At 35.4% G+C, this 14693-nt stretch overlaps 1 long non-coding RNA gene across 5 annotated transcripts; it reads left to right on the top strand.

The window, feature by feature from the left end:
• The first annotated feature begins 217 nt into the window (after window positions 1-217).
• Window positions 218-12268, top strand: LOC136227709 (uncharacterized). Of its 5 annotated transcripts, none has more exons than XR_010688193.1 (5): window positions 218-362; window positions 2018-2113; window positions 3411-3479; window positions 9824-9853; window positions 10173-11191. It is a non-coding gene; the product is annotated as an uncharacterized lncRNA (long non-coding RNA). The 5 variants fall into 5 exon arrangements; XR_010688192.1 differs by having other exon boundaries at window positions 10176-11191; XR_010688190.1 differs by lacking the exons at window positions 9824-9853; window positions 10173-11191 and adding an exon at window positions 11665-12268.
• Window positions 12269-14693: the final 2425 nt, after the last annotated feature.

Consider the following 14693-nt stretch of genomic DNA (forward strand, 5'->3'; position numbering starts at 1 on the left):
AACAGCTAACCCGTAGCAGCAAACAGCAAACAAGAGCAGGTGAAACAAACGAGCCTTAATGTGATGGAAAATAGAAGATTATACAATGTGTTAAAAAAATAAAATAAAAGATTGTTTTGCCTTAGTTTTTGCACTTGATCATAATGACAAAGTTGAGTGATCATGGCTGTAATTTACACATTCATATGTACATGTTACTGTATTAAGCATGTGAGACTGTAAATGGAAGAGAATGGAGAAGATGTTCCTCAATTCAATTCACCGAATGCAATGAAGCTGCCGAAAGGAAGGAGATATGTCTCGATTTCTAACTATCGGAGTTTTAATTTCTTTGATTCGCACCTCAAAGAAACATTTCTTAGGTAAATTCGTGCCTTCTTGCTTTAGATTTATCCTCTAATTTCTTCTCTACACCCTCTTTGTTTCTGCACGCTGAGTTCTCTTATTCCGATTTTGCTGATCGTTTCGATTTCTGAATTGATGAGTTAAGGATAACAAAGAGTCTGCTGGTTAGGGTCAGAGATTGTTTATGTAATTTCTATATTTTGGGGCATAAGAGGTGGATAATGTATAACAGCGAAGTTTGGACAAAGAAGAGTGCAATAATATTAGACATGAACTGGTTAATTGCTCTTATTATGTATGAATGCTTCTCTGAATATCTGAAAAATCAACAAATCAAAACCCATCCCAAATTACTCAAACCCAACTCCAAACGTTTTGGTTTTGGTCCCAACAATTTGTTATATTAACATATAGTAGTTGAAACTTGAACTTTGATTTTGAATTGTCAAAGCAAATTTTCTTATCATACGTACTAGTGTTGGGAAGACTGAAGAGTTTCCTATTACGATTGGATTGGAGTGCATCAAGGTTCCGCACTAAGCCCATTTCTTTTTGCCATCGTTATGGATGAACTAACAAGTTCACTTCAAGATGGTATACCATGGTGCATGTTGTTTGCAGATGATATTGTGTTGGTCGATGAGACGAAAGAAGGAGTGGAGAGGAAGTTGGAACTATGGAGACAAACTCTAGAATCTAGAGGCTTTAAGTTGAGCCGAAGTAAGACAGAATATTTGGAGTGTAAGTTTGGCGGCCATAGGAGTAGGGAGGCAGGGACAATCACCCTAGATGGGAGAGTTGTTCAGGCCTCGGATTGCTTCCGGTATTTAGGATCTATTATCCAAACGGATGGAGAAGTAGATGGAGATGTTGCTCATAGGATTAAAGCTGGTTGGTCGAAGTGGAAGAGTGCTACGGGTTTCCTTTGTGACCCCGGCATGCCTAATAGATTGAAGGGAAAATTCTACCGGACGGCAATTAGACCAGCATTGTTATATGGTACGGAGTGTTGGGCAGTGAAACACTGCCACATCCATAAGATGTCGGTGGCGGAGATGCGTATGTTGAGATGGATGTGTGGTCATACGAGAAAGGATCGGGTGCGTAATGAAATAATTAGGACAAAAGTAGGGGTCACATCTATTGAGAATAAAATGAGAGAAAATCGACTAAGGTGGTTTGGCCATGTGAGACGTAGAGCGCTTGATGCGCCGGTTAGGAGAACCGAAGAGTGGCAAAGGGATGTAGTGGTGAGGGGTAGGGGAAGACCTAAGCAAACTTGGAGGAGGGTGATCGAGAGTGACATGAGTTTACTGGGAATTGAGGAAAATATGGTAGTGGATAGGACGGAGTGGAGGGAGCGAATTTGTGTCGCTGACACGACTTGATTTCACGGTTTTTATATGATGGTTCATGTTAGCCGACCCCGAATCATTTCGGGACTAAGGCTCTGTTGTTGTTGTTGTTGTTGTTGTTGTACATTAAGGTATTGGCTATTTGTAAGTAATTATGACCAACTTCAGTCAATAATTTCATCCTACTTTTACTTTCAATTGAATGTTTGCACCTTTAAATTAAACTTGTTCAGAGTAATTTTATGGGAAATGAATATATCACCTCGTTCAGAATTTGTGCAAAAGAGTTATTAATCTTTGGCAACAATTTTGAGCAGCACAAATGAGGAAGCTAAGACGGCCAACTGGAAGTGATAGAGTGCTTTTCAAGGTGGTTTCTTCAGTGTTTGCTTGCACCTTGTTTCGTTAGGAAGGTATGAAACACTCAATTTTACACAACCACGATTTTGGATATGTAGCACAAATTGGAAATTGGTCACTACAAGCAGTGATTGCAGAAACAAGAAAAATGATAGATAACATGAGAATAACAGAACAATTATACTTGAAACACAGCTAAGAGTCACTGATTCATTACATACTGACTTTTCATCATCTTTATTTATGCTCAAATAGAAAGAAAGAAGCTACCAAAACAACTTGAAGATTATTAGCTGAAGAAAAATGTTAATGAAGGAAATATTTTCCAAACAACACTTTGGTTTAATTGCTCGTGCAGATACTTGAATGCCAAACCTATGCCTCTGCAATTTATTTCAAATTTAAGATTATAACATATAAAAACTACAATTGTCAAGCTAACTCCAATCATAATTAGCGTTAGTTAGTTTACAAACAACTAGTTAACTACGGCTGTCAATAAAAAGATAATTTTAGTTCGTAATTTATTCCGACATTTTTAGTGCAACTTCTAATTCATTTTTGAAGCATTGTTGGCCAGTCTACTTATTTACCAATTTGGTCATTAAATGTGTTAATATGTTAGTAGATGGTCAAATTCAGTATTCATTTCAATCCAATTTTCATGATAATATAGCCATATGTCGATTGAAGTAACGAAGAAATGAAACACTAGGAAATTGATCTTATTTCAACATAATTAAGAGGATAAATTCATTATAAAGAAACCACATACTTGTTAGTGGGCTACAATTTTTCTTCCTCTATGACTCGTACGCAGGAAAGCCTCCGTGACGACATATAATTTTCTATTGGCATCCTTCATATTCATTCAGTCTCTTGCAAATTATTCTGGGCATGCAAGTCCAATTTCCAGGACTGATGCAATACATTTTATGGTGTCTGCTCCATCTCTTCTCAGATTTTCAACATTGATAGTAATTGGTCCAATCTCATTGTCATTATACTCCATAACTTGTGATGTTTCCGTCCTCACATCTGAATTATAATATATATACTTTTTTCTCATTCAGCAAAATATATATATTATAATTCTGAATTTCTGGTTAAGTTGTTTGTGACAGCAGCCGACCCCGAATCATTTCGGGACTAAGGCTTTGTTGTTGTTGTTGTTTGTTTGTTTGTGACAGCACATAGAAAATATTGAAGAGTGATTAGTTTTCTTTAATTTTACTGGTACTATTAAATGAATTACCAGTTCATTGCAACTCATTTTCATGGTGAGTTAAATTGACAAATGAATTACTTCAGAATTGCTTATAATAGTCTTGAATCCTTTTCTATTATTAGGTATCAGGATCCTCTTTTTCACAGAGAAGGCTCTAACATTTAAGTGATGCTGTTCTTGGTATCAATCAGGTAAAACCTTTATAACTATTAATTCTTTATATACCTCAATCATTATTAAATGTCTGTTGCATGTTTGAGCTTGTATTTATTAAAACATCAATGCTTTATTTGTTTGTGGTTTTTATATGTAATTTATGTGAAATTTGATAACTTTTTTGTTTACAAATGTTCATTATGTTGTGGTATATATATAGAGAGATCCCTTCAACCCAAATATTTTCTTTTATTACTTTGGATTATCGACACAAAGTTGTAGGTAACCGTTCGGTAATTTCAAAAAACTTGAAGAACTCATTTACAATGACAGTCGAAATTTGGTTGATGTTGGTCGGTGAAGTTACCTGCCAAATTTCAGTTGGTGTTTCATCAACCTTATCGCTGACCAACTGTGTCAGTCATATTCAGTCGGTGATTACATTCACTGACCAAATTTCGTGATGATGATCGATAGAAATTTGGTTTCGGTTGGTAACTCCATTTTATCTTGTAATGAGAGGCCAAAAAAAGAGAAATTAGGCCATGTACGCAAAGGCCAAATTTCAGCTTTTGCAAAGAGTCTATCATTAAAGTAATACAGAATCCGAGAAAAGAAAAAATGAGTTTTAAGTACCAATTTTAGCTAGCTAATTAGTATTACATGCTTTATATCTTTGAGTTGGAATTACTTAAGACAATATATTATCTAATTATCAAAATAACTTATCTGTCAATTGGTCCATTTCTCTTAGAATTTAGATACATATTAATTAGGCTTAAGACAATATGTTATCACATGCTTTTGCGTATGTTTGATTAGCAATGCATAAAAAAAAAAGGGCGGCCCGGTCGCACTACGCGTCCCCGCTGAGCGAGGGTCCGGGGAGGGGTCTCACCACAAGGGTGTACTGGGGGCACGCCTTCCCCTGCCAATTTATTTTGGCAAGAGGCCGCTCCTAAGACTCGAACCCGTGACCTCTTGGTCACACGACAACAACGTTTACCGTTGCGCCAAGGCTCGCCCTCTTGATTAGCAATGCATGAATGAAAAAAATTTACAGAAGTAGGATCATGGATTGCACAAACTGGAAAAATTTATGACAATAATGGAACAATTACAGAGCAGCTAAGAGTCACTAATTTATACATTAGACTTTTCATTATACTAAAATAAATTCGAGCAAAACTACTAGAACAACTTGAATATTATTAGCTGAAGGAAATAGTTTCGAAAGAACTTTTCGGTTTGATTGCTCCTGCAGATACTTGAATAACACAACCTATATTGGTTAGGAAAACAAATATTAGGAAATTGCTTTTTTCAACTTAAGATAATAAATTCAATAACATAGAAACCTCATTCCTCTTAATGGGCTAAGATATGTCTTCCTCTACCAGTCCTTGTTTGCAAGAAAGCCTCTGTGATGACATTTAATTTTCTGTTCGCATCCCTCATATTCATTCGATCTCCTGGAAGTTCTGTTGAGCATGCAATTCCAATTTCCTGGACTGATGCAATATATTTTATCCTCAAATTTCCAACATTGACATCATCTTCTCGAATCTCGATACCATCATCCTCCATAGCTTGTGACGTTGATATAACCAAATCTCCAGTTGTGATAAGCACAGGGTCCAAAATCTGCAACACTTCTCCAGGGAGCCTGGCTTTGACAAAGTTGTGGAGAGTTAATCCATCTGTAAATGTTCCATCAGTTGGCCTCAGCCCTGTGAAAATCTCCAGCAAAATAATCCCAAAGCTGTATACATCTCCATATGTTGTTGCTTGGCTGCCTACTCCATACTCTGAAATAAATAATAACAATTAAACTTTGATATGTTAAGGTTCGTACTCTGTAAATATCAAACATAGTGCAAACTCGTGTGATAAATAATTAAGGAAACTATACCTGGAGCCATGTAGCCAATGGTTCCTTTTATCCCAGTCGAGCTGCTTTGTCCTTGTGACAAATTGCTTGAAAGGAGCCTAGCTAATCCGAAATCACCAATGTGAGCTGTCATATCACTGTCAAAAAGGATGTTGCTTGGTTTCAAGTCGCAATGAACGGTTGGCGTTTCACAATTATCTTGAAGATAATGTAATGCAGATGAAACATCAATTGCAACACGAAGCCTTTGGGCAAGGCTTAAACTTCTTGATTCATTACTGCCATCTTCACATGGATGAAGCCACTTTTCCAAACTCCCATTCTCCATAAAATCATAAACCAAAGCTTTGAAGTCATTGCCTTTATAATCAATGCTGGAGCAGTACGTCAATAGCTTCACTAGGTTCCGGTGTCGGATATTGCACAATGCTTTGCATTCAGCAAGAAAGCTCTTGGAAGCTCCATGCTGTTGAAGTTTGAGTACCTTCACGGCTACTAACCTTTCACCTTCAAGATTTAGATTTCCTTTATATACTGAGCTAAAAGTACCTTCTCCAATGATGTTTTCTAAGGAGAATCCTTCAGTTGCTTGCAAAAGGTCTTTAAATGAAACTCGAGGAAGCTTACTGAGCATATTAGGGGCCGAAGCTGGATTTTTTCTTAACTTTTTCTGATAGAAAACCCATACAGATGCTATCATGATTAGAATCACTCATGGACCAATGGTTGCTACAAGGACAATGCCAGTACCCAACTTTTTGTGTTTCTTTTGCTTGACGCGAGGGCATGCTGGAAGCTGCAGATCTGGTAGACCTCCGCAAAGGTTTTTGTTTCCATGAAATGCAACATTACTTATATTGCTGAACACACCTTTAGTTGGTACTTCACCTTCAAGATTATTAAAAGAGACATTGAAATGGTCCAAAAACAAAAGCTTATCTATGCCTTCTGGAATTGCTCCAGACAAGTTATTTCCAGAAAGGTCTAATTCCTGGAGACCTCTCAAGGAAACAATGGATGAAGGAATAGATCCCTGAAGTGAGTTGTTTTGCAAGTAGAACATTTCTAGGCTCGAACAACCCCCTATGGTGGTAGGAATGTTCCCAGACAATTTGTTATCTATGGCATAAAACTCTCTGATACTTCTCATATTGCCTATTTCAATAGGCAAAAGGACCTGTCAATACGTTTCCTGATACATCAAGACTTGTGTACAGCAAGGAGTGTGCAATGATCTGTTTGGTTATGCTGCCAACTAGGTGATTATATGCAAGAGTTAGAACTTGCAAATTTGCACAATTCCAAACACTTGAAGTGCTTATATTCCCTCCTACATTGTTATAAGCACAGGGTCCAAAATCTGCAACACTTCTCCAGGGAGCCTGGCTTTGACAAAGTTGTGGAGAGTTAATCCATCTGTAAATGTTCCATCAGTTGGCCTCAGCCCTGTGAAAATCTCCAGCAAAATAATCCCAAAGCTGTATACATCTCCATATGTTGTTGCTTGGCTGCCTACTCCATACTCTGAAATAAATAATAACAATTAAACTTTGATATGTTAAGGTTCGTACTCTGTAAATATCAAACATAGTGCAAACTCGTGTGATAAATAATTAAGGAAACTATACCTGGAGCCACGTAGCCAATGGTTCCTTTTATCCCAGTCGAGCTGCTTTGTCCTTGTGACAAATTGCTTGAAAGGAGCCTAGCTAATCCGAAATCACCAATGTGAGCTGTCATATCACTGTCAAAAAGGATGTTGCTTGGTTTCAAGTCGCAATGAACGGTTGGCGTTTCACAATTATCTTGAAGATAATGTAATGCAGATGAAACATCAATTGCAACACGAAGCCTTTGGGCAAGGCTTAAACTTCTTGATTCATTACTGCCATCTTCACATGGATGAAGCCACTTTTCCAAACTCCCATTCTCCATAAAATCATAAACCAAAGCTTTGAAGTCATTGCCTTTATAATCAATGCTGGAGCAGTACGTCAATAGCTTCACTAGGTTCCGGTTTCGGATATTGCACAATGCTTTGCATTCAGCAAGAAAGCTCTTGGAAGCTCCATGCTGTTGAAGTTTGAGTACCTTCACGGCTACTAACCTTTCACCTTCAAGATTTAGGTTTCCTTTATATACTGAGCTAAAAGTACCTTCTCCAATGATGTTTTCTAAGGAGAATCCTTCAGTTGCTTGCAAAAGGTCTTTAAATGAAACTCGAGGAAGCTTACTGAGCATATTAGGGGCCGAAGCTGGATTTTTTCTTAACTTTTTCTGATAGAAAACCCATACAGATGCTATCATGATTAGAATCACTCCTGGACCAATGGTTGCTACAAGGACAATGCCAGTACCCAACTTTGTGTGTTTCTTTTGCTTGACACGAGGGCATGCTGGAAGCTGCAGATCTGGTAGACCTCCGCAAAGGTTTTTGTTTCCATGAAATGCAACATTACTTATATTGCTGAACACACCTTTAGTTGGTACTTCACCTTCAAGATTATTAAAAGAGACATTGAAATAGTCCAAAAACAAAAGCTTATCTATGCCTTCTGGAATTGCTCCAGACAAGTTATTTCCAGAAAGGTCTAATTGCTGGAGACCTCTCAAGGAAACAATGGATGAAGGAATAGATCCCTGAAGTGAGTTGTTTTGCAAGTAGAACATTTCTAGGCTCGAACAACCCCCTATGGTGGTAGGAATGTTCCCAGACAATTTGTTATCTATGGCATAAAACTCTCTGATACTTCTCATATTGCCTATTTCAATAGGCAAAGGACCTGTCAATACGTTTCCTGATACATCAAGACTTGTGTACAGCAAGGATTGTGCAATGATCTGTTTGGTTATGCTGCCAACTAGGTGATTATATGCTAGAGTTAGAACTTGCAAATTTGCACAATTCCAAACACTTGAAGTGCTTATATTCCCTCCTACATTGTTATAACTCAAATCAAGTAGATATAGTTGCGTTATGTTGCCAAAGGAAGTTGGGATTTCTCCAGAAAGCATGTTAGTGGTTAAGGTCAAGAATTGCAGCTTTACAAGTTTCCCGAAAGAATGTGGGATTGTACCAGATAAGTAGTTATACTCCAAGCCTAACATATACAAATTGACAAGATTCCCAATTTCTTGGGGAATTTTTCCAGATATTTGATTGCCTCCAATAGATAAATTATCAAGATTGGTGGAAAAATTTCCTATTGTGGGAGATAATATGCCACCAAAATTGTTTGTGTCAATATATAGTTCTTCTAGATTGCTGCAGTTTGACAAAGATATCATAAAATCCAAATCTCTACTTGTGCTATTGCCCAGAAAATTGCTGTCTATATTTAGCATCCTGAGATTCTTCAGATATCCTAGACTTTTTGGAACTTGGCCAGTCAATTTATTGGAAGAGATGTCAAGTTGTTGAAGCTGAGAAGCATTGGTAAATGAAGTTGGAATAGTTCCATGGATTTCATTTTGACCAATAGCAAATCCTTGCAGTTTAGGAAGAGTGAGTCCTATATTCGTCGGGATACTGCCTTTCAATCCATTTACTCCAACGTAAAAGAAACTGACAGATGAAAGATTATAAAGCGCAGAAGGGATTGTACCTGTCAGTTCATTCGCAGCAACTTGAAAATAAACTAGGCTTGTCAGTCTTCCCAGATGATTCGGAATATTTCCCTCCAGATGATTACCTGCTAAAGACAATTCTTGGAGAAAGGACAAGTTTCCAAGGGAATGCGGGATCTCTCGAGTGAGTCTATTTTTATGAAAACGGAGTGCCACAAGCTTTTGTAAAGAGCCTAACTCAGCAGGAATTTTTCCTGTTAAGTTGTTGGTATCCAAAGACATGATCCTGAGATTTGAACAGTTGCTGATTTCAACTGGGATTCCTCCTTGGAATGTATTCTGTGACAGGTTGAGATATCTCAGTCGGAACAAATGGCCAACTTCAGTAGGAATTTCTCCATGGAACCTGTTGTTAGGAAGATGAAGAGACCTTAAGAAGGTGAGATTCTTTATAGAAGGCGATAAGGTTCCCGTCAAGCTCTTCCCCTCCTATTTCAGAGAGGTAACTCTGTTATGTTTGCGACCACAAGTAACTCCTTGCCATTTGCATAAGTTTTCAGAGTCATTCCAGGAGCTTAGAACACTAAAGGGGTCAATGGCAATGTTCGACTTGAATTGCAAAAGTGCGAGTCGGTCTGTCTCATTGCTGAGACAATTGACGGGGTTTGGAAAAAATGTTTTGGTTATAGAAAGTAAGAAAATAAGATGAAGGGTTGAAAGTAAAATTGATGTTGGTGAGTTTTTGTTTGCAAGTTTCATTTCTTATTTTTATCTGAGGTTTCTGATGATTTCTTCATTTGATACCATTTTTATATACAAGAGCAGATACCATACTTCTATTAAATTAGTATAAAATTAGCATTAACTTGTTATATGGGTTACCTTTTGACATTTAGTGGTTAACTTTTGACATTTTTACAGAGTTCGCTGTTTTGGTTCAGAATTACTTTGGTATGTATCTATGGAAATGATGATTTCTCCATTTGATACCATTTTTATATGCAAGAGAGCACACACCACGCTTGTATTAAATTAACATTAACTTGTTATATGGGTTGGTTTTTTCCAATAACTAATTTATAATACTTTTAGTCTTTTAGTGGACAAAACTATAGGTTTTTCCTAACATTTTTACAGGACTTGGAAACACTTTTTGGTTATAGAAAGTAAGAAAATGAGATGAAGGATTGAAAGCCATATTTTTTTATGAGTTGCTGTTTGCAAGTTTCATATTTTTATCTTATAAGGTGTTTGGTTCTCCTTTTCAAAGCAGGTTTTAGTTGCTTTTAGTTAGGATAGCACTGGGTACAAGTTCGTGGGTATCTGGTATTATCGACTCTAATGGGACTTTTCGAATCTTGTATACAAGGGTTTGGGATGAGAATGAAATTTTAAAAGGAAATAACTGCAATAAGTATGGGACGAGAATATGAATTCTCCCGGTACCGCCATGTATGTAGATGAAAAGTGGAGGGAAAAATAAAGAATAATAAGATGAACTATTTATTTTGAGTGTCTTATGATTTCTTGCTAATATGAGTTATTTAGAATTTTAAGGATCCGTTTGTATTGGAAAATAAAATATTTTACGGTGTTTTACAACACTATAAAATGGGAAGAAGTGATGAACCAATATTGTTTTCAAAAAGGTAAGAATGAATGGAGTAAAGTTCCAAAGTGTACGAATATATTTTACTGTTTTGAAAAGGGTAAAATATTTTTCTCACTTCCTTTCATATACTTTTTTGTTGACTAATCTAAAAAATTTCGTTGATTTATTTTTCTAAGCAAACAAACACGAGAAAATAAAGAGAAAATGTTTCTATACAATGTTTTCTAGCAAACAAATGGAATGTTTGAATTTTGAATTTGTTTGTTAAATTTGTGAAATATTTATTTTATTTATGTTTCATTAAATTTATAATTTATTTAATTTAATTTTTGATTCTTAACGGGCACATGACATTATCCATGGGTAATTTATTCGTTGATATTCCTACTTTTAGTGAGTGTTTGGTAAAAAAAGTTTAAACAACAACTTTAAAGATGTAAATGAGTCAAACTGTTCATGGACGGTTCAATAAAAGCTCGATCGTGTTCGGTTCGATTTGTAGACAAGTTGAGTTTGAATAGGTGAAACTTGGCTTGGAAGTTCGTGAGCCAGTTCACTTATAGGTTCACGAACAAACTCGATTATAATGTTCATGAACACGCTCATGAGCAATGTTGGTTCGATTATTTTTTTAATGATAGTATTTCTACAAAGAGAGGAATGTAAAACAGCGTAGTTTTGCGTAAATTTTAGTTTTGTAGACTTTAAAAACTATCTCGTTTTGTGTTAAATAAATTTCAAATTAATATATAATTAATGAACATAATTAATAAGTTATTAGCGAACGAGATTTATGAACGGAATTAACGAGACTTGTGAGCAACTTAAAACAAAATATTGAGTTCAAGCTTAAGCTTGTCATTTTTGGCTCATTTATCCTTATTGCTTTTGAGAGCCTTAAATGTGTCTTAAAAAGCTCTATTTTGGAGTTTTGGTGAAAAAATTGTATTTTTACATTTATATTATATTGATAAAGTTATTCTTGACCTCTGAATAATATTCGTTTTCTTTTCTTTTGTAAAATTCAGTAACATATTAAAAAAAACTACCTCAAGCTATCTGCCATTTCCTATAGAAAACATTAAACCTTAAAAGGAATTCTGCCATGCTTTGCAAAGCTTGCTAATAGAGGTTTAAGTTATGATCGCAGGTGCCAGAGCTGCAATCTTCTTATAGAAGACGAAATTCATTTGCTGTTCCAGTGCCTAGAAGCTAAGAAAGTCTGGAAACAAGCGAAGCTCGATGGTCGAATGGACAAATTCCTCACCCATACCACACGACGTCTCATCTAGGAATAACGCACCATCTATGTTGCATTTGACGTGATCGCTGTCTGATTTGAACCACTGAACCTAGACATCATTTCGTTTGCTGCCCCGACCCTTGGTTCGTCTGCCAATCTGCTATAAATCGTAGCGATGCCTGTAGTGCTTGTGTCGGCATCAACAACTTGTCCTCCCATACCAGTTGGTTCTGTTGACCTCAGATAGACCGCAACGTAATAACAACGTCAGTGATGGTCTACTTGGTCTGATTAGCACAGATCTGCAAAACAGAATCACTATCGGAACTAAACATCTCAATATCAACCCTCATGTAATTCTAACATTTGTGGGCGTAAACACAGCCGACGAACAAGTTATGATCATGTTCGACATCAGAATGATAGAAGAGGCAATGAATCGGGATATGACATTAATTTCTTTTTTTTTTTGTGAGTTTTTTTTTTTAGAATAAATGAAAGTTAAACTTTTAACTTCTAAATTGGAGGTAATGAAAGTAAAGGAAATTTCATAAAAAGAAATTTATTTTAATAGAATAAATTTTAACTTTTCAATCCCTTCATATTTAAATTCGCAAACGAGTTAAACTTTTAATTTAATTTATATTTTATAAACTTAAACAAAATTAATTTAATTTTCATTTCCATTCCACTCTCTTTTAACCCTACCCTCGTTAATCTGTAAACTCCCAAACAAAACTAATTTAGTGTCTGTTTGTTTTCATTTTTCGGAACGCTTTTTGCTTTACAATACTAAAAGTGAAATCGAAAGTGTTTGGTAAAATTTCGAAAGGGATAAGATGCAAAAATGCCCTAACGTTTACAATTAAGAGAAATTTTACTCCTAACGTCTAAAATAATATAAATTTACCCTTAACGTTGGTATCCAAGAACAATTTTACCCTAACATTGATAAGTTAGGTCAAATTGAAAAATAATTCATCAAACTGTATTCTCGATTATGAATTCTATCATATACATTTCACATGTGCGTTATGAATTCTATCATATACATTTCACTTTATCACTAATTAGCAAAATATCACAAAAATATGATTAGAAGTGGAAAAAATATAAAAACATATTTTATTTTGTACTGGTTTCATAAAAAAATGCAAATATTTTGTGGAATTTAAAAATATTAATCTCTAATTCTATTATTAAATTATAAAAAAATATAAAATCATTTTTTAGAACAAAAATACATGCAATTGGTGCAGAATAAAAAATAAAATAGGTCTAATACATTACCGGCTCCTTAAACTTGCCCATAATAGTAAATTGACTCTCTAAACTTTACAAATGTTTCACCAGCTCACTGAACTTGATTATTTTGTAACATTAGCTCTCTAAACTTGTCTATAAAAGTATATTAGCTCTTTGAACTTTATAAGTGTCCCACCAACTCCATAACAACTGAATACAAAAACCTATTAAACCTAAATTCTAAAAATACATCTTCGTCTATTTGAGAGGTAATTTTTTCTCTTCTCATACCTTTCAACCTATTTTAAGAGTTACTGTTGCAGGTTTGAGAGATTAAATTGATGAGGATTGAGAGTTAATATTATTGTTTTCGTATTTACTTGTTACCGAATAAGCAAGTTTAGAGAGTTGGTGAGAAACTTATAAAATTCAGAGATCTAACCTACTTTTATTGACAAGTTCAAAGAGTCGGTGATGTGGAATAATTAAGTTCAAGGAGCTGGTCAGACACTTGTAAAGTGAGTCAATCTACTATTATGGACAAATTCAGGTTGGTGATGTATTAAACCAATAAAATATCTCTATTCTAAAATGATGTCTGAAATTGTTAATGTTAAGGGTAAAATTGACTCTCAACCTAAACATAGGGCCGACCCTGGGTCTAGGCCCAAGATGCGTCGACATAGGGTCTAGGGTTGGAGGGGGCCCTTTTTTTTTATGTATATATGAAAGTTAATTTTTTTTAATATAGGAGGACCTAATTCTTTCTAAAAGCTCATTGACAAAAAAAAAAAAACATGTACAACCTTTACACTTTAATTACTAAAAAATGAGCTCTTATTACTTATTTTCCCAGGGCACTTAAATTCTCAAGACCGGTCCTGCCTAAACATTGGAGGTATTTTTTTGCCGTTAACAAATATTATTATTATTATTTGTCACTGAACTTACATGGTTATTTCAAAATGGTCACTTAACTTCAATTTGTCTCAATAGAATCACTCAACTTTGAATTTTGTTTCAATTAGGTCACTATGACGATTTCTGTGATTAAAAAATATCGGAATAATGACATAAGTGATACATCAATATGAGACAACTAATGTTTCTAACCGAAGTGACACATGACATCCACATATACGCCACCCGACTAATGTTTCTAATGTTTCATAAAAAATAATGACATGTTGTTGTCATATGCGCTAAAATTGACGAAGTGACCTAATTGAGACAAAACTCAAAAAGTTGCGTGATTTTATTGACACAAATTGAAGTTATAGTTGCCCTTGTTTGAGAGGAGGTTAATGGAAGTAAATAGGAGTAATGGAAGGTTAAGTATTGAGTTAACCTTATTTGGGAGTTATTTTTTGAGAGTAAATGGAGGTTAATGGGGTTAAATGTTTACTTCCTCTAACCTCCAAACTCTAACCTCCAAATTGGGGGTTAATGGAAGTAACGTAAACTTTTTAAAATTTTTTTGTCTCTACAGAGTAAATTTAACATTCCTTCCCCTCCATATTTAAACTCCCAAACAAGATTAAACATTTAACCTCATTTACATCCTATAAACTCCCAAATAAGGTTAATTGTTAACTTTTCGTTCCATCACTTCCCCTCCCTTTTCATTACCTCCTAACTCTCCCCTCCATTAACTTCCAAACAAAGGCTAAGTCAATGATGCATTTAACTCT

Source organism: Euphorbia lathyris, chromosome 4 (genome assembly GCF_963576675.1).
Source record: "Euphorbia lathyris chromosome 4, ddEupLath1.1, whole genome shotgun sequence".
Classification (NCBI taxonomy): Eukaryota; Viridiplantae; Streptophyta; class Magnoliopsida; order Malpighiales; family Euphorbiaceae; genus Euphorbia; species Euphorbia lathyris.